The sequence below is a fragment of the Euprymna scolopes genome, chromosome 17 (genome assembly GCF_053919585.1).
Source record: "Euprymna scolopes isolate OS-2025 chromosome 17, ASM5391958v1, whole genome shotgun sequence".
Lineage (NCBI taxonomy): Eukaryota > Metazoa > Mollusca > Cephalopoda > Sepiida > Sepiolidae > Euprymna > Euprymna scolopes.
Genome location: NC_136498.1, coordinates 94,627,223 through 94,651,079, shown reverse-complemented (window position 1 = coordinate 94,651,079; position 23,857 = coordinate 94,627,223). Strand labels below are relative to the sequence as shown.

The 23,857-nt window shown below is 32.6% G+C and overlaps 1 protein-coding gene across 6 annotated transcripts in view; it reads left to right on the top strand.

The window, feature by feature from the left end:
- LOC145296850 (mutS protein homolog 5-like) overlaps positions 1-23,857 on the top strand; it is a 1,881,756-nt gene that overhangs the window by 1,776,073 nt on the left and 81,826 nt on the right. The gene's annotated exons all lie outside the window — the stretch shown is intronic.

Below are 23,857 nucleotides of genomic sequence, written 5' to 3'. Positions count from 1 at the left end.
ATTGGATTTTACACATATGCTTATACTGCTCACTTGTGAACCACAATTGCTTTCATAAGTAACACTGAATAGTTTAGTCTTTTGCCATTTTTTATAGGCTTGTGGTTATCTTATAATAAGTGAATAGTTTGTGACATGGTTCCTGACTTTGGTATAGCCATTATGGACGACAATAGCATCTTTGGAGCATTGCCAAGAACCACGCCAACATTTAATATACATTGTTTATAAAAAGTTATGTCTTAGCAAAGGAAGGAAAGGAAAGGTATATATAAAAATGTGCATGCATAATACAATAGAAATAAATGAAACATTGAAAAATAGAAAGGTCACCAGTTAACCAGTGCTAACTAAAACATGAACAATTCTGTAAATTCCAACATTGAGAAAAAAACGAAATTTTATAACAAAACAGTTTTGTTATGTATTTAAATATTAATTTTATAAGGATAAAAATATTTTTAATTAGTAAATGTTGATTTATGTAAATCTGTGTTTGTTAAAAAACATTTGAATTAATGATCACAAGTCAAAATGTTCATCGTATGAATAATATGCATGCATAACTAATATATGTATAGTAGTATTTGGCAGTGTTATATTGTGTATGTGTGTGCGTTGGTTTACCTTGTTCTTGTTAATGCATGTATAGATGTGAGTAGCTGCTTCTGTTCACCTCACTTTTGTTAGTGTGTTAGAATGTATGCACAAGATGAAAAAGGCTTGGATATGAACCATTGACATGTTTTTATTTTGTGACTTGCCTCCTCTAACCAAAGGCACAGTGGATGAGATGCAGTCGGCTTGTGAAATCAGGAAAGAACTGATTTTGTTGACCAGGTTTTATAGGAATTTCTAAATTCGCACTGACTTATTATTTTCACATATGCTTGTTACTTTTTAGGGTTTGAAACGGTTTTCATTTGTTGAAAATAATTGAAGTTAACATGTTCCTGTGCAAACTTACTTGCTTTTGGGAGTGACAAATAGAACAAATCTAAACAAAGCGAATAAAGAAAAAGATTAGTTATTAGAACCATTTGCTTTTTAGTATTCCTAAGAATCGATTTGCGATTTATTTGCCACGACTTAAAATGTCACCGAAAAAGTTTAGTGATTTTCTTGTGAGATTATATGAAGAGAGTATAGTTTTAAACTACTTTATTCAAAAGGTTTTTGCTCTAGAATGTGTTGTCGTTTTTGTGATCATTGTAAAATCAAACCTGATATTATATTAAGAATTTTATGATTGATAAAATAAGCATTGTCTCTAGCAGATAATATTTTATAGCTGCTTAAGAGGTTAGTCATTGCGGGGGCACATTCCATTAAAGTACTTAGAAAACGGGCACAGGGATGCAACATTGTGGTGATGGGACAGAGGTTGGATCTTGGTCGATAGTGTGGGACATATTAGATTTGAAACTCTTTTTTAGACCTTGTCTAAGATTGAGACACTTGCAGTAGTACATCTACTACATATGTGGTAACAATACTCCATACATGGGAGAATGTAGGATACTCTCAGGTGTGAATAATTTTCTAGCATGGTAGAGTGATTCCACCTTTTGCAGCATCCCTGACAATGTGCTCAATGTATTTGTTTCAATTCATGCTTTATGTGAATGTTAAGTTGAAGAGTTTGAAGCATGAGCTCTCGGTTAGGGTGCTATTTGTGCAATTGGTGGTTGAAAAAGCTTTTTTGTTAAAGGAAAGAAATTCAATTTTAGTAGCATTAAATGTTACTATCTATTTATGACCCCATTCTACTACGAAGATCGGTTTTTAGAGTTTTGGCCATTGTCTTGGATATGTGTGCATTCGTTTTACTCTCATGTCATGGGCATAGTGCCATCAGCAAATATACCCATCTTGGACAAAAATTTAAATGTCAAAATTTCATGTAAATTTTGCATTGCGATTAATGAATATTTTTACAAAAATATAAAACACAGTAGATGAGCAAAAAGGTTCAAAACCAAAACATTTAGCTCTGTAGTGGTATTTAATATCATCTAAGCTAAAAACACATATCAAAACTTTACAAATTAACGCAATTAAACATATAACTGCATTTTTGCACATGCGTAGAGCATACGCATTATGTCAAACTATGTCTACTAAGTTCCAATTTTTACTTTTGATCCCTTAGCAGCTATTTTTCTAGCTAAAAACCAAATCAATTTTGTTCCACATGTCTGAATACCCCATGTATCAAGTTTCAAGTCTGTAGACAAAATTTAATAGAGTAGTTTGGTAAAAACCGTTCTACACATATTTACTCTAAATGCAACTCCAAATCCTATGTAATTATACACGATGTGGAAAATATGCAGAATAGAACTGTGAGTAATAAATAAATAGTCATCCAATAACAAAACAGAAGAAAAAAAGTGAATTAAGAAAAGTTCGTTTTTAAAAGAATATGCAAATTAAATATCCTTTTTTAAGTCGCTTGTATATTCATGGCTAAGTATATAAAGAAGTTTTATTCAGTTTTAAAAGAAAAATAGTGGGATATTAATAAAAAAAAAAAATGTGACAAATAAATCAACTTTATATTCACAAAGTTTGCAAGTATAAGACTGTCAGACGAACACATTTCAAGTATTCAGAGAAACTGAGAAGCAAATAGCAAGTCAGACACTACCCTCCAGACTTAAATCACATTCTGCAGTGAAACTATTTTTCTCTTTTTGGATTTTTTATGCTGATTTATACGGTGTTTCTTTTTTTCTTTAAAAATATTCCAGTTTAAGACCCTTTATTTCTTATTTGTTTTTTTTTTGTTTTTTTAACCTCACCGATTCAGACGTTATTTCGTATGATTACGATTATTAGTGCAAACATTTTAATTTTAACAGAATGTGTACACTCCTTGTATATTATAATTGACTATTTGCTAATGGATCGATATTTGGCCAACTTTTGTTGGTGATAATGTGTTTCATACCTTTCTAATGGTATTAGTATATAAGTAAATATTTTTTTTATTTTGAATATGCCGCCACTTATCAAGACTAAAAACCATTCGAGGATAAAAGTAGATGAGATGGATGCATTGTGGGTTAAATAATGAAGACTATTATGTGAGGATTGAAAATAATGACTGGGATGAACAACATTTGATTACTTATGAGGATGAATTATAACAAGTATTTGTTGAAATTGGATTTAAAGACAACCATGTTGTAGTCTGCAGAGAAACAGTCCCATGGTAATGTATTTTATAAGTGAGTTCATCGAAAGAAACTTTGTTGATAGAAATTCCATTTGATGCAAGGCACACGGAGTTAAATATGAATTTTTCAACAATGAGCACAATATTAATTCTAAGATGGATTGAACGAAAAGTTAACTAAACTATAAAATCGTTCACGGGGATATGGATTCATGCCTTTCTCATGTGTATTTATGCAACGTTGAATGCCACCAATTTGACAGGTGTTCATCCTAGCTTATCAATTATGTCGATAAATATGTCACCCATTTCCCACTTTTTAAAGTAGAAATTGATATTGGGAGGCAAAACTGTAAAATATCACAGAACAGTTTACTGCAATTATTATATATATCTGTAAATATCATCCTACTGTGTAAATAATAATGGATGGGAGGATGTGACATTTTCAAAAGTCAAGTTTACAAATGTTTGATTCGATTTTTAAAGTCTTACTGTGGGTTTTATGTAACTTTACTGTACATTTAAGTGAATAGATGCAAGATTTAATTTTTTTCATTAATCACTCCCATATTACCGTTGAAACAATTTACTGTTATTCAAATCAATAATGCATTGTGTTTTAAAATAGTATTCATATTGTTTGGATTATTTGGGTTACTGCTCTCATATTAAGTGTTATTTGCATGACATTTCAGTCGATGTAACCTCCGACCTTCTTCAGATCTATCTAGTCAAACTTGGGAAACTTTCTGCAAGGGCCGGTGACATAGTGCACAAAGTACCTGTTGTAAGTTACACTCTTCTGGACGTTGAAAATTCAATCCTCAGTGCAGGCGACACTTAAAATACAATTGCAAATTACTTAGGAACTTCTACCCAGTTATGATTGATGGAACAAGACCATACTACCGCCATAAAGTAAATAAAGGGTTTCATTCGAAATTCTGTGCAGATTCCCATGTTCCACATGAAGATTCCTGAGTTTGAAAGAAAGATTCACAAGTTCGACAAAATACGCCTGAAAAAGGTCAGAGGTTACATCGACTGAAACATTGTGTGAATAACATTCAAGATGAGAGCAGTAGTCAAAGTAATGCTAAGTAACAATCCTCATCTAAAAAATTCAGACACATTATAGGCTGCTGTATACATAATACAGATGAAAATCGCAAAGACAGCTATTTGAATACTTAATTTGGATGATGATGTTTTAAAACAATTCATAATAAATTAATACTGGATGTTTTCAGTTGTAATTTTATTGTTCTAGCTTCCCCATATATATGCAATAGTTTTGTCAATATTAATTAACTAAAGTGGTTTAATAAAGACAGATAAATGACTAAAACCTTTCTTAACACATTATCTGATAATTTTCAAGAAAGACAAAAAAGCAAATTCAAAGAGGGAAGAGCATTACTGACCGACTGCACTCTCTCTCCACCCTCTTTCCGGTTAGCGGTGTCACATAGAGGAAGGTGATAGTGTTATTGACTGCTTTCTCTCTCTCTCTCTCTCTCTCTCTCTCTCTCTCTCTCTCTCTCTCTCTCTCTCTCTCAAATTAGGGACACTAGGCTTTCTTTTTTTATTGATTTTTAATTCAATGAAAATAATTTACATTAAAACGCTTCCCCTCACACATACATCATCACTCAGGTAAATTGACTTCTTATTCTTTTCATTTCTTTGCAATCTCATTTAAAAGATAAATAAAGTAGTGAACTTTGCGAAGTGAAACTGAAAGTCTGCTTGTTAGGCATACAACACTAGGTCATTATACCATAAATTCTTGTCTCTGTATCTCTGGCTACAATGTTAAAATATATAAATCGGTAATGGCACAGCTTTTGAACCAGACAAAATTGACTTTTCCCAGCGCAGAATTACGTGAATAGCCAGAAAAAGTGAACCAGCATCAAAATTAAACGAGATGGCGTTCCAACAGAAAATGATAAAACAACATTTAAAGCAAAAAAAAAAAAAAAAAAAAAAAACAGTCGTCGTATGTTTATTTTTATGAAAAAAAAAAACAAAAAACAATTAAACTTTTCGATATTTTTTTTTCACAAGACAGTTAAATGTAAAATATTTTGGAACCGGACAAAAACCGAGCCATTTTTTTTTTTTTTTTTTTACCCTAACCTACTTGTATTGTCTTTGGTAACGGTTATTTGTTTACTATTGTTTATTTTTATTTGTTTATTTCTTCCCCCCCCCTTTTTTAAAAACATTTCTGCTTTGTACACCTTCTGCTTGGATAAGCACTTCATCATCATCTGGCGGTTTATGTAAACAGTCAGAAAAGACTGAATGAAATGTTACTTTAAGATTTGTAAACTAAAATTTATGTACAACACATCAGCGTAAATGGGTTTTCCACAAAAGAATCAACGAATGAAATGAAATTCCATGTAGATTCTCAAGTTCATAAGATACACCTTGTGAAAATAATGCTCAAGATGAGAACAGTATTCCAAATAATCTAAATAATACAAATTATCAATGTTCATCTGAAAAAATTAGAAACATACTAACAAATTGGTACGAACCTAAATTAAGATGAAAATGGAAAAATCTCGTAAAAACTATACCAAAAATTGGCAACTGGCAACATAATTGTATTTTGAGCGTCACTGCAGGTGACACTCAAAATACAATTATGGATTACGTATGACTTCTTCTCGGTTATGGTTGATAGAATAAGAGCATGCTACCCTCATTGATTAAATAAAGGCTTCCATTCGAAGTTCTGTGTATATTCCTAAGCTCAATACGATATACTTGAAGAAAGTTGGAGGTTACATCAACCAAAACCTTGCACAAATAACACTCAAGATGAGAACAGTAGTCTAAATTATTTAAATTATATGAATTAGCAATTCTTATCTCAAAAATGCAGAAACAAATGGCCAAAAATATCCGGGTTTTTTTTTAATTTTCAGATCTTTCTGATTACAAGAGGATACAAATGTTACACACACAATTTAATGCATAGAAAAACGTTAGCAAGTTACAATATTTTGACTCTTGTTCTGTTGATATTAGTTTGTAGGATAAAATCAGTTAATTATAAGATGGGCCATGCAAAGGTTTTTGCCACCCAGTAGCGCTATGAAATCAACAGGATTTGAACATGGCATGCTGAGTTGTCAATTGTCACCTCCTGATGTTGTTTTGATATTTATCTTTTGAATATTTATAATATTCTGAATATTTTGTTTTTATGGAATTGACAACGATACATGCAAAACATTATTCTTTCCAATCATACTGTCAAGTTTCATAACGATCTTATCATAATTTGGGCTAGTGAATCCTTGTCCTATTTGAGAGTTCTTGATAAAATGCAGAAACGTATTTGTAATTTGATTGGCCCCCACCTGTTCTTCTCTTTTTCTCACAGACGCGATGTTGCTAGTCTCAGTCTTTCTATAAGTACTTTTAAGGCATATGTTCTTCAGAATTGACTGATCTATTCCCTGCTTTCTTTGTTCCAGCTCGTTTGACGCATTGGTCTAGTGCTATCCATCAATTCCCTGTTTTGATACTCCCATTGTAAACAGCTTCTTTCTAAGAACTGCAAGCTTGTGAAACTCTCTTCTTCCTGCTCACTGTTTTCCTCTACCTAAAGCCTTCGTCTTTTCAAGACTATAGTCAATTGGCATTTTCTGACTTTGTGATAATCATCTTTTGTTCTAGTTAGTTCCTTACATCAAATAGTTTTACACCTTGTCTGGAACGATTTCCATTAAAAAACAAAAAAACTATCCAGAAGTAAAGGCATTATAAATATTTAACTGAAGACTATATATATATATATGTGTGTGTGTCTGTGTTGGCACGAACCCTGTTCAGGTTTAACCGGCTTCCTCCAAGGGAGGAAGTTTCACGGGATTATGAAATTCATAAGCGGTTCCCAGTCGCATGTATATCCCTGTCAGGGGACATGGCGACGTTAGGTTTTGCAACTCTTGCAGGCAAGGTGTTAACGTCCTCCTACATACAGCACCTGAAATTTTCAAATTGATCACCCATTTTAGTAATGACCAGGCTCAACGTTGCTTAACCTCAGTGATCTGACAAGAGCTGGTGTGTCAACGTGATTATGCAAGAAACGAGAAAAAGGTAGAATGATATGGTATGAATTAGCTTATTAGCTATATATATAGAGAGAGAGATATAATAAAACAGTACATATATATGACAATATATATGCAATAAAAATCTTGTTTTATATATATATATATATATATATATATATATATAAAAAGATTATATCTATATATAAAAATATATATATATTTATATATAATGTTTTTGCGATATTGACAATCAATATTGACAATCTAACGCATTTAAATATCTTTTTATAGGAAAGCATAATCTAAATGGTAATGGGTAAACATTGTTCCCTTTCACCAGTGTTATGTGTATAGGAAGCGTATATATTAATAAAATATAATCACATATGAACACAATACTATAATAATATATTCAGCATAATCACGTTGACGCAACAATTCTTATTAGATCACCAAAGTTAAGTGACGTTGAGCCTAGGTGCTGTATGTATTTAAGTAATTAGTATGTATGATATCACAGAGAGCTGAACGACCCTGCCTTGCACAATTCCAGATTACTCTGTTAGTCTTCCTCTAATATCTCGGAGGGTTAAATGGAATTCCTCAATACATTTAGGACGGGGGGTGGGGGCTCTGTTGAAAAAACAAACAAATCAGATAAAGGGAGCTGATTGACCTTATAAGGCAATCTTCTAGTGATGATATCACAAATAAAACACCCATTTCCAATTTGTAATGAGCTAACACAGAAGTAGTAAGGTTTAGAAAACTGTCATGAGAATACTCATGTTAGTGCGCAATCTAGTCTAACCAGAGATAGCAATTAAAACAAAAAGTTGTACACGACACATATTTCGTCACCTACATTTAATGCGTCTCTGCAAAAAGATATTTCAATATGTTCAATTGTTAGTGTCACAGAAACACACAACAACAAAGCTACATTTATATGTGCCATGTCTCCTTTATTGTGACTTAGTGGTAAGGCCGCCGGGCTTCACTCACGGCAGTTTAGGTTTTGAACTCACTAAATTAAACTACTATTATGAGCCGCAGACAGCTACAACTACTGTTGTTTCTGGAACTATTGCTAAAGAATAACACTCATAACTCTTATTAGTTAATTACTTCCCCTTAACGTGTTGTCTATTTTGCTTTTATGTTTTAATTTCATTCCTCATTACTTTTTTAAAAGTAAAAATATTTCTGTATTTTTATTGGTCACCTGCCAGCATTTTGAAGATGTTCACTTCACCAATGTTATTGTTTCTATGAATTAGAAACAATTGTTTCCTTGTCAGTAGTCATCTATTTCAGTTTGTTCATATCTACACTGGCTGCAATAAGTATCCGATACAAAGCAAAAAGTTGATTTACTTTTATTACACGAAAACAAAAACAATAACAAAGTGCTATGCTAATATATTTTTGTATGATAATTACAAATGTTGTATCAAAAACCATATATAATTACGCATTCACTAGATAATTATATAAATGTCATATCTAAAGTTCAGAAAGCAGCCAACGTTTTGCTTTGTATTGAATACTTATTGCACCCATTGTATATAAACTTACACATATGTCTATATATAAGTAAACCAGTATTTTTATATATATACACACCTGTTTTTATCTTTCCACTCATAATGGTATAATTATATCTATCCATACATAATTGCCTGTATGTGAGTGTACACACACACACACACACACACACACACACACACACACACACATATATATGTATATATATATATATACACACACATAATATAAATTATTCTTTTATACTTACAGACACTAGTCTTTCATGCTTACGCAATCTTCAGTGTAGGATGAAAATTCTTGCCGGTTGGGAGATTCGAAACCAGCCATCAAGCCACTTTTGACTCCATTTGCTAAGCCTTTCTTTACCTCCGTGCCACCAAACAATTACTACTGGAATGAAGAGAATTCATAATTAATCAACGCTCAATTCGGGCGCAGACATTATACAATTCAGAGTGCTGAATAGAAACAGTAAGCTTTTAATATCAATATAAGAACAACGAAAAACTCAAGTTCTTCGTCGCTCTTACACTGATATGAAAAATCTACTTTTTCAGTTTTAAAATTATAAAACGAACTTCTTAATATACTCAGTCATGAATATGTAAGCTACTAAATAAAGGTTAACGTATTTGCATATTCTTTTGTAAAATGAATTTCATTAATTAATTATCCATTTTTTATGGTTCCTTATTGAATGATTGAATATTGTGCTCAGTTCTATTTATGCATATTTTCTACATTGTATATATATATAGCATTTAGGATAAAAAATATTCTAAAGTGACCTTGCCTGTGTGTGTGCAGAAAGTCTCTACCAAACTTCTCTCTGAAGTTTTGTCTCCAGACTTGGGGATTTGGACCTGTAGAACAATTTTGATTTTGTTTTTAGCCTGCAACGTTCAGGGGTCAAAATTGAAAAAAAAGGGTTAAATCGAATAAAGCTGTTACTCCTGCTGTTACTATTTTGCATGCACAAAATTAAGCATTGATAGTTTAAAGTCGATCAATTTTAATCTATCGTATCCATCTGTTAATGCAGGCAATAACAATGCTGGAATGATAAATAACGACTAAGGTTAAAGAGCTAAACTTTATGGTTTCGATTCTAGCAGATGGCACCGAAGTTATTTCTTTTTACATATAACTTTTGAAATCTATATATATATATCTATATATTGGATAATAATCAATAGAGAATTGGCTCTATAATAATAAATATGAAATCTGCATGAATTAAAATATAATATGTGGATTTTATGACCGGGCAATGCTGGATGGCCTGCTAGTGTGTATATGCACACACATATATATATATATACTAGCAGTTCAGCCCAGCGTTGCACTTGCCCTATGTTAATAACTTTATATGCATATCTATATATTTGTACTCATGTACAGGTAACCTACATTTAAAATTTCTAGTGTTTAGACCAAAAATTGGCAGAGGGGTTTGGTAAAGTTTTCAAGGCTCAAATCGTTGAACTTTGACCCCTTGACAGCCAAATTTCTGGTCAAAAGCTGATTAAAAGATTTTCCCAAATTTCAATAACCATTTTGTCAAATTTCGAATCTGTAGATAAAAATTGACAGAGTAGTTTGCTAGAGAAATACACACACACGCACAAACAGACAATATTAATAGATATAATAGATAGATTAATTAACCATTAATTTCAAACCCAAAATTATTTGCTACTAATTTACTATTATTCTTAAATCTAAACTTATTTACTATTAATTCACTAATAATCTCAAACTAAATTATTTGCTATTGATTTACAATTACTCTCAACTCAAAACCTATTTACTATTAATTCACTATTAATCTCAAACCCAAAATTATTTGCTACTAATTAACCATTGTTCTCAACTACAAAACTTACTTATTATTAATTCTCAATTAATCTCAAACCCAAAATTATTTGCTATTTATTTACTATCACTCTCAACACCAAGCTTATTTACTACTTGCATTTCTGCCAGGCTTTGCCTAGGCCCTATGTACTGTTCATAACTTGTCCTAAGTGTGAATACACTTTATGTAAGATTTCAAATGTTTAGACCAAAATTTGTCTGAGTAATTTCGTAGAGACCGCAGAAGTCAATTTTTTTTACAAAACTTTGACCCCAATTTTGACCACTTAACATTTATTATTTTGGCCTCAAATCAAAATAGAAAGTTTTAGCCGTATTCAGGTTAGGGTTAGGGTTCTACATCTAAAATTTCAAGTCTTTAGACCAAAAAATGGGGAAAGTATTTGGTAGCATCTTAAAAGATCAACTCTTTAAACTTTGACCTTTTGGCAGCCAAATTATTGCCTCAAAACTGATTTAAATGCTTGCCGCATGTCTGAATATTCGTTTTGAGTAGTTTGCTAGACATCAAAAATGTCAAATCTTTCAAACTTTGACCCCTTGTCAGCTCAAATTTTCGACCCAAACTGATTAAAAAGCTAGCCCTATCTTTATGTAAAATTTCAAATGTTTAAACCAGAAATTGGCTGAGTAATTTGGTAGAGACACCAGAGGTCAATATTTTTTAACTTTAACTTTGACTCCACTTTTGACCCCTTAACATTTATTTTTTTGGGCTCAAATTGAAACCTACATTTTGAATTTCAAGTGTTTAGACCCAAAATTGGCAGAGGAGCTTTGTAGAGTTTTCAAAGGTCAAATCGTTGAACTTTGACCTTTGACAGCCAAATTTCTGACTGAAAACCGATTTAAAAGATGTTCCCAAATCTCAATCTCAATGTCAAATCTCGAATCTCTAGACCGAAAATTGACAAAGTGATTTGGTAGGGAAATGTACGTAGACACAGACACACAGAACCATTTAACCAAAATAAAAATGGTGAATGAACATCACACCAAATGTTTGCCCCAGCAGACGTTAACTACAAAGCTCGGTGAAAATTTCAGTGGTAACACACTGGACAACACAATAGACGAATATGACAACCCAGCAACACTAATCGCCTGAAAGAAGAGAAAGGAGTATACAAAAAGGGAACTGAATACAAGACTAGAAGGATGGCAACAACATAAGAGAGCAGGTAGGTTCATGGAAGAACTGAACCAGAGCTACATTGACAAGGAGGCCTCACTACAATGGCTTAGAAGTGACAAATTTCCATTTGATGAAGAACGATTAATTATAGCTGCACAAGACCAAGGCTTACTCACAAATGGATTTAAGAAAATGGCTGGTCTACAAAAAACCAACCAATGCAGATTCTGTCAGTCAGCTGTTGAAAGCCCAAGTCACCTAATGTCTGGATGCAAGATCTGATAACCGATGGTCATTACACTGCTCGCCACAACAAAGTATGTAGATGCTTACATTGGAAGATCTGTGGAGAGATGCAACTAGATAGGTCATCGAACGTCTGGGAACAAGAACCACCACCGATAACATCAAATGGAAAAGTGACAGTGTTTTACAACAAAGACATACAGGCAGGCAGATACATAAAAGACAAGGCCATCAAGCCAGATATAGTAATATGGAATAAGTCCGAAAGGACTGCACTCATTATTGACGTCACAGTTCCAAACGACTTTGGCCGTAATAGAGCAGAACGGGAAAAGATAACAAAATATCAGGACCTAAAAAATGATCTAAAAACAATCTCTGAAAGAAATAAACATTATACCAGTTGTGACAGAAACAACTGGCCTAATAAAAAAGAACCTTCAAAAATACTTAGAAGCAATCCCTGGAAAACCAAGCTGTAAGGAAATACAGATAGCAGCCATAAAGGGGACAGTGTTTATTCTTAAAAGAGCCCTCGGATATAAATTTAAACTGTAATAGAATCAAGTGTTAGCCCCAGGAAGGAGCCCCTTGATCTCTTCAAACTAACAAAAGTAAAATAAAAAAAACATTTTCACTTTTATAGACAGACAGACAGATAGATAGATTAATTCACTATTAATTTCAAACCCAAAATTATTTGCTATTAATTTAGTATTTTTTCAACTCGAAACATTTGCTATTAATTCACTATTAATCTCAAACCCAAAATTATTTGCTATTAATTTTTTTTTCTTAACTCCAAACTTATTTACTTATTATTCACTATTATTCTTAAACCCCAAATTATTTGCTACTTATTTACTATTAATCTAAACTCTAAACTTAATTACTCTTTATTCACTATTAATCTCAAACCCCAATTTTGAACCCTTTACATCTAATTTTTGGGGCTCAAATCAAATTATAAAGTTTGTTCCATGTCCAAGTAACCTACATTTTAAATTTCAAGCATTTAGACCCAAAATTGCCGAAGGAGTTTGGTAGAGTTCTCAAAGGTCAAATTGTCGAACTTTGACCCCTTGACAGCCAAATTTCTGTCCTAAAATGGATTAAAACGATTTTCCCAAAACTCAATACTACATATGTCAAATATCAAGTCTGTAGACCGAAAATTGACAGAGTTATTTGGTACAGAAATGTACAAAGACAGACACATAGACAGATAGACATTTTCACTTTAATATATACTAGCCTGGGTGCCCGGCGTTGCCCGGGTGTTTGGAGGTGTGTAAAAAAAAAAAAAAAGTGGTAGTAAGCAGGCAGGATGGAACCCGTACCGCGAAGAGAGAAAAGAACATGAAAAAAAAAAAAAAACGTCCATCGCCAAACCGGAAGTGACAAATGTTTAAACTAAGGCTAGTCAATCGAAAAGAGGGGATGACTTTCTAAAATATCAGCAGAAAAAGCGACTCCTTCCTGTAGAAAAGTTCCCAGTTGAGGGTAAAGGAATTAATGTTTTTAGCCAATTGTTCGATATTTGTTGTCAGAAGGGTCGAACTTCAAAACGATACCGATCTTGTGAAAATCTGTCACCTTTGTGGAAAGTTTTTGCAGGACATACATACATACATTTAAAAAGACAGGTGAGATTCATATTATAGACTAGCAAATTGAATTTGATTTTCTAATATATTTATTATTCTTATGAGAAAGGAATTTTGTATGTTTATTTATCATTTGCTATTTCGAGCAAAAGAATATTTTACCTACATAAGACGGGTATTACACATATGAAATAATTGTATCTTACCTAGGGTAGGTAATTTACAGCATGTATATGCAAGGACAGGTAATATGCAACACATTTATCTCATCAAATCCCAAGTGATGCCAGGTATTTTGCTAATATATATTCTCACCTATTTCCTTCAATCCCGGGCAATGCTGGGTGTTTTGCTAGTATATATCTCAATCAATCTCATGAAATCCTGGGCGATGCAAGGTATTCTGTTAGTATATATTTCAATCAATCTAATTCAATCCAAGGCAACGCCAAGTATTCTGCTAGTATATATTTGCATCTATCTCATTACATCCCAGGTGACCATGTATTCTGCTTGCATACATTTGCATGTATCTCATTGAATCCAGGGTGACTCCTGGTAATCTGTAAGTATATATGTTGACGTATCTCGTTGAATCCCATAATTCTTGGATTGTTACACATTTTGAAAATTTAACCCACATTATCGCTCACCTGTCTAAAATAATAACTTTAAGACATTGCCTTGGCTGGTTTTTCATTACAAACACATCCAAATAACTCACATTTCATCATTTTTCATAATTTTGGGATATGTTACTAATTTCAACAACCATGTCACATGATTTAACTTACATTATCGCCTCCACTCTTACTAAAATGAAAACTTTGATACATAGGCTATGATATGTTACTAATTTCTGCTATCATTTTTCATGAGTAAATCCACATTATCGCCCCCTTCTATCACTAAAATAATAACTTTTAGACATTGTATGGCTGGTTATTTCATTACAAACCCACCAATAAAGTAACTCACATTATACCATTTTTCATAATTCTTGAATATGTTACTAATTTCGACGATTATTTTTAATGAAGTAACCCAAATAATCGCCACCTCTTGCTAAAATAATTACTCTCATAAATTGTCTGGTATATCTACTTCATTATGAATATACCAATCAAATAACTCGCATTTCATCATTTTTCATAATTTTTGGATATGTTGCTAATTTAAAACGTCATTTTTTCTGAGTTCAATCACATAATCCCTCTCCTCTTACTAAAATAATACCTTTGAGACATTTCCAAGCTGTTTATTTCATTACAAACACATCAATAAAATACCTCACATTTCATCATTTTTTCATAATTCTTGGATATGTTATGAATTTCGATAATCAAATTTAATGAGTGCGCACATATAATCGCCCAATTCTTATTAAAATCATAAATTTGCTACATTGACTGGGCTGTTTATTTCATTATAAACACACCAATCAAATAACTAAAACTTCATTTTTCATAATTCTTGGATATGTTACTAATTTCGACAATAATTTTTCATGAGTTAATCCACATTATCGCCACCTCCTACTACTAAAATAATAACTTTCAGACATTGTATGGCTGTTTTTTTTTTTTCATTACAAACACACCTATCAAGTTACTCACATTTTATCATGTTTCATAATTCTTGGATATGTTACTAATTTCGAGAATTATTTTTAATAAAGTAACCCAAATAATCGCCCCCTCATTAACTGCCATGATTGTCTGAGTAATTTGGTAGAGACCACAAAGGTCAAATTTTTTTTAACTTTGACCCCTATTATGACTCCTTAAAATTTATTGATTTGGGCTCAAATCGAGTTTTTTTTTTGTTTTTTTTTTTACACAGTGATCACCACTTATCAAGGCCCGGAAGCCACTCAGGGATAAGGGTTAATGCAAGTACATTAAGTTAGTGAGGAGATTTGCTGAAGTGTTTACTTAAGGGGGCGGTTCATTAGGAATTTGTTAACATTGGACTTGAAGACATCCAAGTTGTAGTCCGGAGGGAAGCAGGCAGACGGAACAGAGTTCCACAGGCGTGCATTTCTAAGAAAGAAGCTTTGTTCATGGAATCCGCGTTTTGATTTAGGCACAGATATAGAGTGGGGGAAATTTTTCACAGTGGATTCAGCTAGACGGGTGTTTTTCGTGAAAGATTGGCGAGAGGGGACCAGAGATTGGAGTTCAGACGAGCATCTGCCATGGAAATAACGATAAAACAAGGACAGGCTCGCAACGTCTCTTCTGTGGGAGAGAGGTTGCAGGGTAGAGAAAAGGGCATCCCCCACTAAGCCACAAAGTCTATTTTGTACTTATTATTAAGTTAGATCCATGTCCAAGGAATCTATATCTAAAATTTCAAATGTTTAGACCCAAAATTGTCGGAGGAGTTTGGTACAGTTCTCAAAGGTCAAATCGTTGAACTTTGACCCCTTAACAGTTAAATTTCTGATCGAAAACCGATCACAAAGATTTTCCCAAATCTCAGTACCCTATATATCAAATTTCGAGTTTGTAGACTTAAAATTGAGAGAGTTATTGCATAGGGAAATGTACACACACACAGATACACAGACACGTTCACTTTTATAGATATACTAGTATTTCAGTCAGGCGTTACCCGGGTGTTTGGAGGTGTGTGCTGAGCAATAAAAGAAAAAACGGCCAATTTTTTTTTATTTTGACCCCTATTATGACCCCTTAAAATTTATTGTTTTGGGCTCAAATCGAGTTATTAAGTTAGATCCATGTATAACGAACCTATATCTAAAAGTTCAAGTGTTTAGATCCCAAATTGTCGGAGGAGTTTGGTAGAGTTCTCAAAGGTCAAATCGTTGAACTTTGACCCCTTAACAGCCAAATATCTGGCCGAAAACCGATTACAAAGACTTTCCCAAATCTCAGTACCCTGTATATCAAATTTCGTGTCTGTAGATTAAAGATTGACAGAGTTATTGCGAAGGAAAATGTACACAGACAGACAGACACGTTCACTTATATATATATATATATATATATATACATACACATACACTAGCAGGCCATCCAGCGTTGCCCGGTCGTAAAATCCACATAAATATATATATGTAGTCTTAGAAGTTCTTCAATCTTTAAAACTATATAGGAGTTATTTTTAGTCCCAAATCCTTCATTGGAAAACTTCTTTGTTTCTAAGTAAATTAATCTCTTGGAATCATTTCATTATTTTGTTACTAAGAATTTATGCTATTCTTAATATTCTTGTACTGATTATCGGTTGTTTATTGATAATTATTAATGAAGATGGTGCGTATATCTGTGGATATTGAAAATACTATTTGTTAAAAAATAATTCTTTATATATATATATATATATATATATATATATATATAAAAGTGAAAGTGTTTGTGTGTCTCTGTGTACATTTCCCTACGCAATAACTCTGTCAATTTTTAGTCTACACACTCGAAATTGGATATACAGGTACTGAGATTTGGGAAAATCGATGTGATCGGTTTTTGGCCAGAACTTTGGCGATTAAGGGGTCAAAGTTCAACGATTTGACCTTTGAGAACTCTACCAAACTCCTCCGACAATTTTTGGTATAAACAATTAATATTTTAGATATAGGTTCCTTGGACATGGATCTAACTTAATAACTTGATTTGAGCCCAAAACAATAAATTTTAAGGGGTCATAATAGGGGTCAAATTTTAAAAAATTTGACTTCTGCGGTCTCTTCCAAATTACTCAGACAAATTCTGGTCTAAATATTTGAAATTTTACATAAAGGGTATTCAGAGATAGGGCAAGCCTTTTCATCAGTTTGGGTCGAAAATTTTTAGTTACCAATACATAAATGTATGTATCTATGACTGTTTGCATGTCTGCCTTAAACTTTCAATAGAGGCGACGGATTTTACCAAGATCATTCATACGACAAATATCGAAAAATTGGCTAAAAACATTATCTTCCCCTTCAACTAGGTACTTTTCTACAGGGGGGTGGAGTCACTTTTTTCGCCGATATTTTTTAAAGTTATCCTCTCCTTTAGATTGTCAAGACTTAATTTTAAAAATGTCGCTTCCGGTTTGGCGGTGGTTGTAACAGCATAAATGTTAGGTTTTACCCCATTTTTTTCTTCCTTTGTGGTATACATCCAAACACCCGGGCCACGCCGGGCGCCTATGCTAGTATATCTATATATCTATAAAAGTTAACGGGTCTGTGTGGCTGTGTACATTTCCCTACGCAATAATTTTGTCAATTTTTAGGCTACAGACTCGAACTTTTATATGCAGGGTACTGAGATTTGGGAAAATCGATGTGATCGGTTTTCGGCCAGAAATTTGGCGATTAAGGGGTCAAAATTCAACGATTTGACCTTTGAGAACTCTACCTCTTCAATAATTTTTTTCACAAGACGCAAGGTTCTTTCAGAGGGCCTAGGGCGATCTTGATGAGGTTTTATGCACTCTTTGTTCTTTCTTGTGACTTGTATGATCACTCTATTAAGAGTGGAAAGGAGTATTGAAAGATTTCCTGCTATTTTGCGTTGACTAAGACCACTTCCATGTTGACCCATGAGTAATGCTCGTAGAAATTCTGAAAGGTCTGCTGCTCCTTTGGTTTATGGCATGCTCAGTGTTGTTAGATGCAATTTTTATGAGACACTCCAAGTTATTTCAACACTATTCGTGTCTGTAAATATAAATAAGCATATATTAATCTTAGAAAAAATATTTATTTTAGTGTCTATTCTTTTCTGTCGTATGTGTGTGTATATATATATATATATATATATATATATATATATATATATATATATATATAAGTATATTTGGGCAGCATCTTTTTCTCTTATGCATGTTTCATTGACCATCAGTGATAATTCCTGCTTGTTTTTTTTGGGGGGGGGGTTGTGATCTTTTTTTTTTCCATTTGGCAGACCAATGTTTGAACGTTTTGCTTCTGCTTAAGTATAAAAAGAAGTTTGCCGAAATCGTGAACATTTTCAACTTCCATGAGTCATCTTCAGGCGAGTAATAAATAAAAAGAAAATGCGTTTAGTGCATTTATTTAAAAAGTCAATTAAAAATGTTTAAAATCATTAAAACAAACATTGTCTCCAATTGTAACCTGCGCCTCCAATCATGGAAGCCCTACTCATTTGTATGAACAAATCGACCCTCAATCAGGCTCATTATGAGGGGGAGGGCACGCTGAAGTACTTTTAACGATTTTAAATGATTTTAATCGATTTTTTCAATAAATTCACTAAACACAATTTTTTAATTCATCACTCGCCTGAAAACGACTCCTGGAAGTCGAAAATGTTCACGACGATGGCAAATTTCTTTTTACACTCAAACAGAATGTTTGAACATTGGCCTACCAAATAAAAAAACTGGATCGCAAAAGAAACAAACAGGAATTATCTCTGCTGTTCTATGAAGCATATATATGTGTGTGTGTGTGTGCATTTTCTTAAAACAAATATACGTTTATAATGTATATATTCCATAAGGCTATCTTAAAATTGCAACGGTTTAATTAAGCTCAATGAAAATGGATTTGCACTTTCAGAGCATATGTAACTTTATGAAACATTTCAAAATCGCAAAAATATATGCATAATTCACATTCATATTGTTTAAATTACTGCGTCTTACACATGTTTCATTGAATGGCATAAACCAAACAAATTATCAGAGACTTTTCATTAGTTCATCAAAGAATAAAATGTACCATTTTTCCTTTAAAAGATGTAAAAAATTTTATTCAAGAAAAAAACCATGATATATATATATATATATATATTCAGGTTTCAGATATTCAAAAATAGGAATTAATGAATTCAACGAGGTTGTTTGATCGTGCTTGATAACAAGAGCAAAATATTCTTTTAATAATTTATTCGAAGGTAAACAGTTACATTTGGTTGCTACAAAAAGCCATTTGTTTCAGTCAATGAGACTTCTTCAGGTGACCTTGAACCATTTGACGCTATAGAAAAAGAAAAATAAGAAAAAAGTGAGCTCTTCAAGAAAAAAGGGGACAAAGTGTTAATTATACGTGTTATTAATTGAGCTAATAGTTGTGCGAAAGTTTTTGGCATACATACAAACACACACACATACTAACACACATTTTGCTTTTTATATAATAGATTACAAATATTTATAATGTTCTAAATTTATATCTCTCAAATTATATACACACTTATATGCATATCTATATACCTGATTATATTTTCTCATGTCCATTTCTGTTTATTTCATTTTTTTCATTGAAATCTCATTACCTGCATTCACCAGAATATATTAACTTTATTATTTTGCTGTTAACCTTTAATTTTTTTTTCTGGTTCTTTGATTGTTAATGTCATTTATATATGTTGCTCTCTTCTTCAGACCAAGGGTAGCAATGCTTTCTGGATACTTTTCTCTTAAAGGCATAATTTATAAAGTTATTTATGGGTCCATTTTCTCTCAAGTTTTAGCTGTTTCTGGCTAGGTAATAACTTAAACGCCTCATATCTTACATTACACATCTTTCCTGGATAATTTTTCTTTAACAGAGCACAGACACGCGTATGTCAGCAGCAGCAGCTGTACAATAGTCAACATGTACAAATGACTGATCTGTGTGCGAGGTGATGTCAGAGTGAGGAAGAAGGAAAGAAAAAGATTATTAAAAAAAACGTGGCCTGAGAGGAAAAGGAGAGACGTCTTAGAGAGAGAGAGAGAGAGAGAGAGAGAGAGAGAGAGAGAGAGAGAGAGAGAGAGAGAGAGAGAGAGAGAGAGAGAGAGAGATGTATCCGAAACATCATTGGAAAAAGGCAGATAACCACGTGATCAACACAGCAGAGTCTTATTAAGCATAAGTATGAGAAGACTTTTGGACAAGAGACAAGGTGTTATGCTGGAAGTATTTGTAAATAAATGTTTTTTTGTTTCAACTGGAAATATAGTCAGTTTAATTCTTTATTTGTTTTTCTTTCCTTGCAACTATCTACATACAATGTGTGGCTCCCAAGTGTGGACATGGAATGACACCGTTAAAAAAACGTTACATTTTAACTGCAATTTTCTTAATTTTGCATCCTTCTCTGTCATATGGTAAAATTAAGCAATCTGATTTTTCTACCTTAATGTCTGGTTATTATAGGTTAACTTAGGGTCAAACCCTGTCAAGCATATCTATTAATCATCATCATCATCATCATCATCATCATCATCAATTTAATGTCTGTTTTACATACTTGCATTAGAGGAAATTGACTTCCGAACTAACCTATCTCTGGTTAAGTCTTCATTTATCCGTTTTTCTCATCCATTTTTATCACTTTTTTCCTTGGCATTCCTCAGTGAACTAAGCTAAGGTCATCAGATGTAAGCCTGTCTAACACTCACATTACACATCCATCGTATCATTATCATATTATTTCTCTTCATGCAATGTATATCCTCAACCCTCACTAACCAGGTTTCACTTCTATACATCATCTGACTGCATACACATTCCTGATACACACTTCCTTTGATAAACCGTGGTAACGCTCTGCTGGTTAGTAATGATAAAAGTTTCCCAAACTTACTTCATCAACTGCTAACGTTTGCACCTACTCCAGCCTGTGTTCAAATGGTGTTATCGAGGCTACAAAACTTCCTGACAACGTCAATAGCTTTGCATATGGAAAATAATTTTAAAGAGATATTAATGCAAGTAATAGATAACAGATTGTAGTTTTGGTTTTATAACCATAATTATTGGGATGTTGATATTCCACCAGTAAATGTAACATATTATACAATTGATAATAGCATCGTATGAAATGAAATTAGCTTGATTTTGTTCAGTTATTTTCATGTTAGTAGAAGGGAGGTTAACCTATTTCAATGTAACGAATATCATGACGTAAAAGGTTTTCAAAGAAAATGTAGGTGTGAAATTGGTTAAAAACAATTCATTTTGATTTACCTACTCATGTGTGACGTGTTTGTATTAAAAAATAATTTAATATTTAATACAAAATATACGCATGTTAGTTTACCGTTAAGATTAGCCAGCAAATTTAACTGCTGGTGAATGCAAAAGATTTCAAAGAAAATATAGTTGAAAAGGTTATGACCAGACCGAAAAGCCAATCCTAATGCTAACTTCACATTCTTATATTTTTAGTTAAATATTCAATTGTTTTTAATGCAAAAACATCACATATGTAGGAAAGCCAAAATAAATTGTTTGGGACTAATTTTCTAAACTATATTTCTTTTAAAATCTTTTCAGTTACCCACAGTTACGTTTGCCATCAATATCACTTGACATTCTTTTCATGTTTGATGTATTGCTTTACATTTGCAACTATATATATATATTATATTTCTCTTAGTCTTTCTGACTGTTGGTTCTACTTTTTCTCGGAAACTACTAGGCTGCTTGGCTGAAATTTTGTGTGGACCTTTGCTTTGATAAGGTGCAGCGAACTAAATATTGTGGTATGCGTTAGGGATTATCATTTACATTTGCACTCTTTAGATGAGGACTTAGATTATTTTTCATTGGACTAAGTTTTTTTTCTATTTCTACTATTGTTCATTTACAGTGATGTTTTTTGTTTGTTTATTTTACTTGTGTTTAATTAGGATTGTTGTTGAGTGTTTATGTACATTAACATGTCTTATATACGTAAATCTAATAAACTGATAATTTTGATATTCTTCTATTCTTCATCATAGTCATCCGTAGACATCTGTTTCATCGTTTTTTTAATGGAAATCACTCCAGACAAAACATGAAGCCACTTGATGTAGGGAACTAAAAAAATAATACTTAAAAGTCAAAAACCTGACAACGATAAGTGTTCACTGGAATATATTCTGACTCAGAAAACAGTAATTCTTCCTTCTTTGTCAGAAACATCCTGCAATGTCAGGTCTAAAGGACAAAATAAAGGAACTAAGTTATGTGGCTGCCAAAAGTAAACCCAAAATCCACTTTTTACTTTCCTAATCAGTGTGGCTAGACATCACCACCACCCCACCACTACCACCACCATATTTGCTTTAACGTCTGTTTTACATCCATTTTTTGATGAATCTGATGAACTTATGCATTTGATATTGACTTTTAAATTCATAAAAACTCATGTATAGTCTGATTTGAGCAATCCTCTCAAGTATGATATGAAATGCATATAAAATGCAGTTAAGATTAAAACATTTGCTTTTTCGTTCGGTTCATTTATGGAATTCTTAATTTACACAAACTCAACTGATCGTGTTTGAACAACCTGGCATATGGAGGGAATCTTTCAAACGTCTTATTCTTCATCCTTATTGGTGTTTATTTGTGTACATTAATGTTTCTTACGAACTGATGTTTAGTTTTAAATTCATCATCATCATCAGTTTAACATCTGTATTACATGCTGACATGCGTTGGACGGCTTGAAAAAATAGACTTTTAAACTAACCTATCTCTAACCAGGTCTTTGTGTATCCCTCTTTTTCTCAAATACATCCTTATCACTTCCTCACATGTTTTCCTTAACCTTCTCCTTCCATATCAAAAGCTCAACACCTACTTATCCAATCACTCATGATTTCTTTCAATGTGACCAAACTAACTTAGTTTCTTGTTCTGCACACATCTCATAATAATGTCTAGATGTAATATCCTATGAATTCATCAAATCTATGCCTTTCTTTAAATTAAATGAATTTTTTAAATTATAAAAATACACCACTTTATGAGTACATTCATTTCATATATGATGCAACTATATGCTATGAGTTCTCATTAATTTGAAAAAAAAAAAAAAAAAAGAAGAAATTCACCAATTCATTGTATTTAAGTATATATGAAACAACAATGTACTCTGCATTTTATGTGGCCAAGAATTACATCCGTTTTCATCATTCTGATATTATATTTATTTGTGGATAATTTTTACAATAAATTTTACAAAAAATACCGAAGAAGTTATGCAATGCATGTGGCACAAGGCCAAGTTGGGATGGGGTGTATGTCGTGTGTCATCTTTTTGGTCTATTCTCTGAAACTAGTTCCAATCACCACAATACCACATTCGTACTATACACAATCATACTTAACATTATTCTCAAGTTATGACGTTTTTATTTACAAAAAATATAAATACAATTTCAATTTCATTAGTTGAGGGGGGATTCT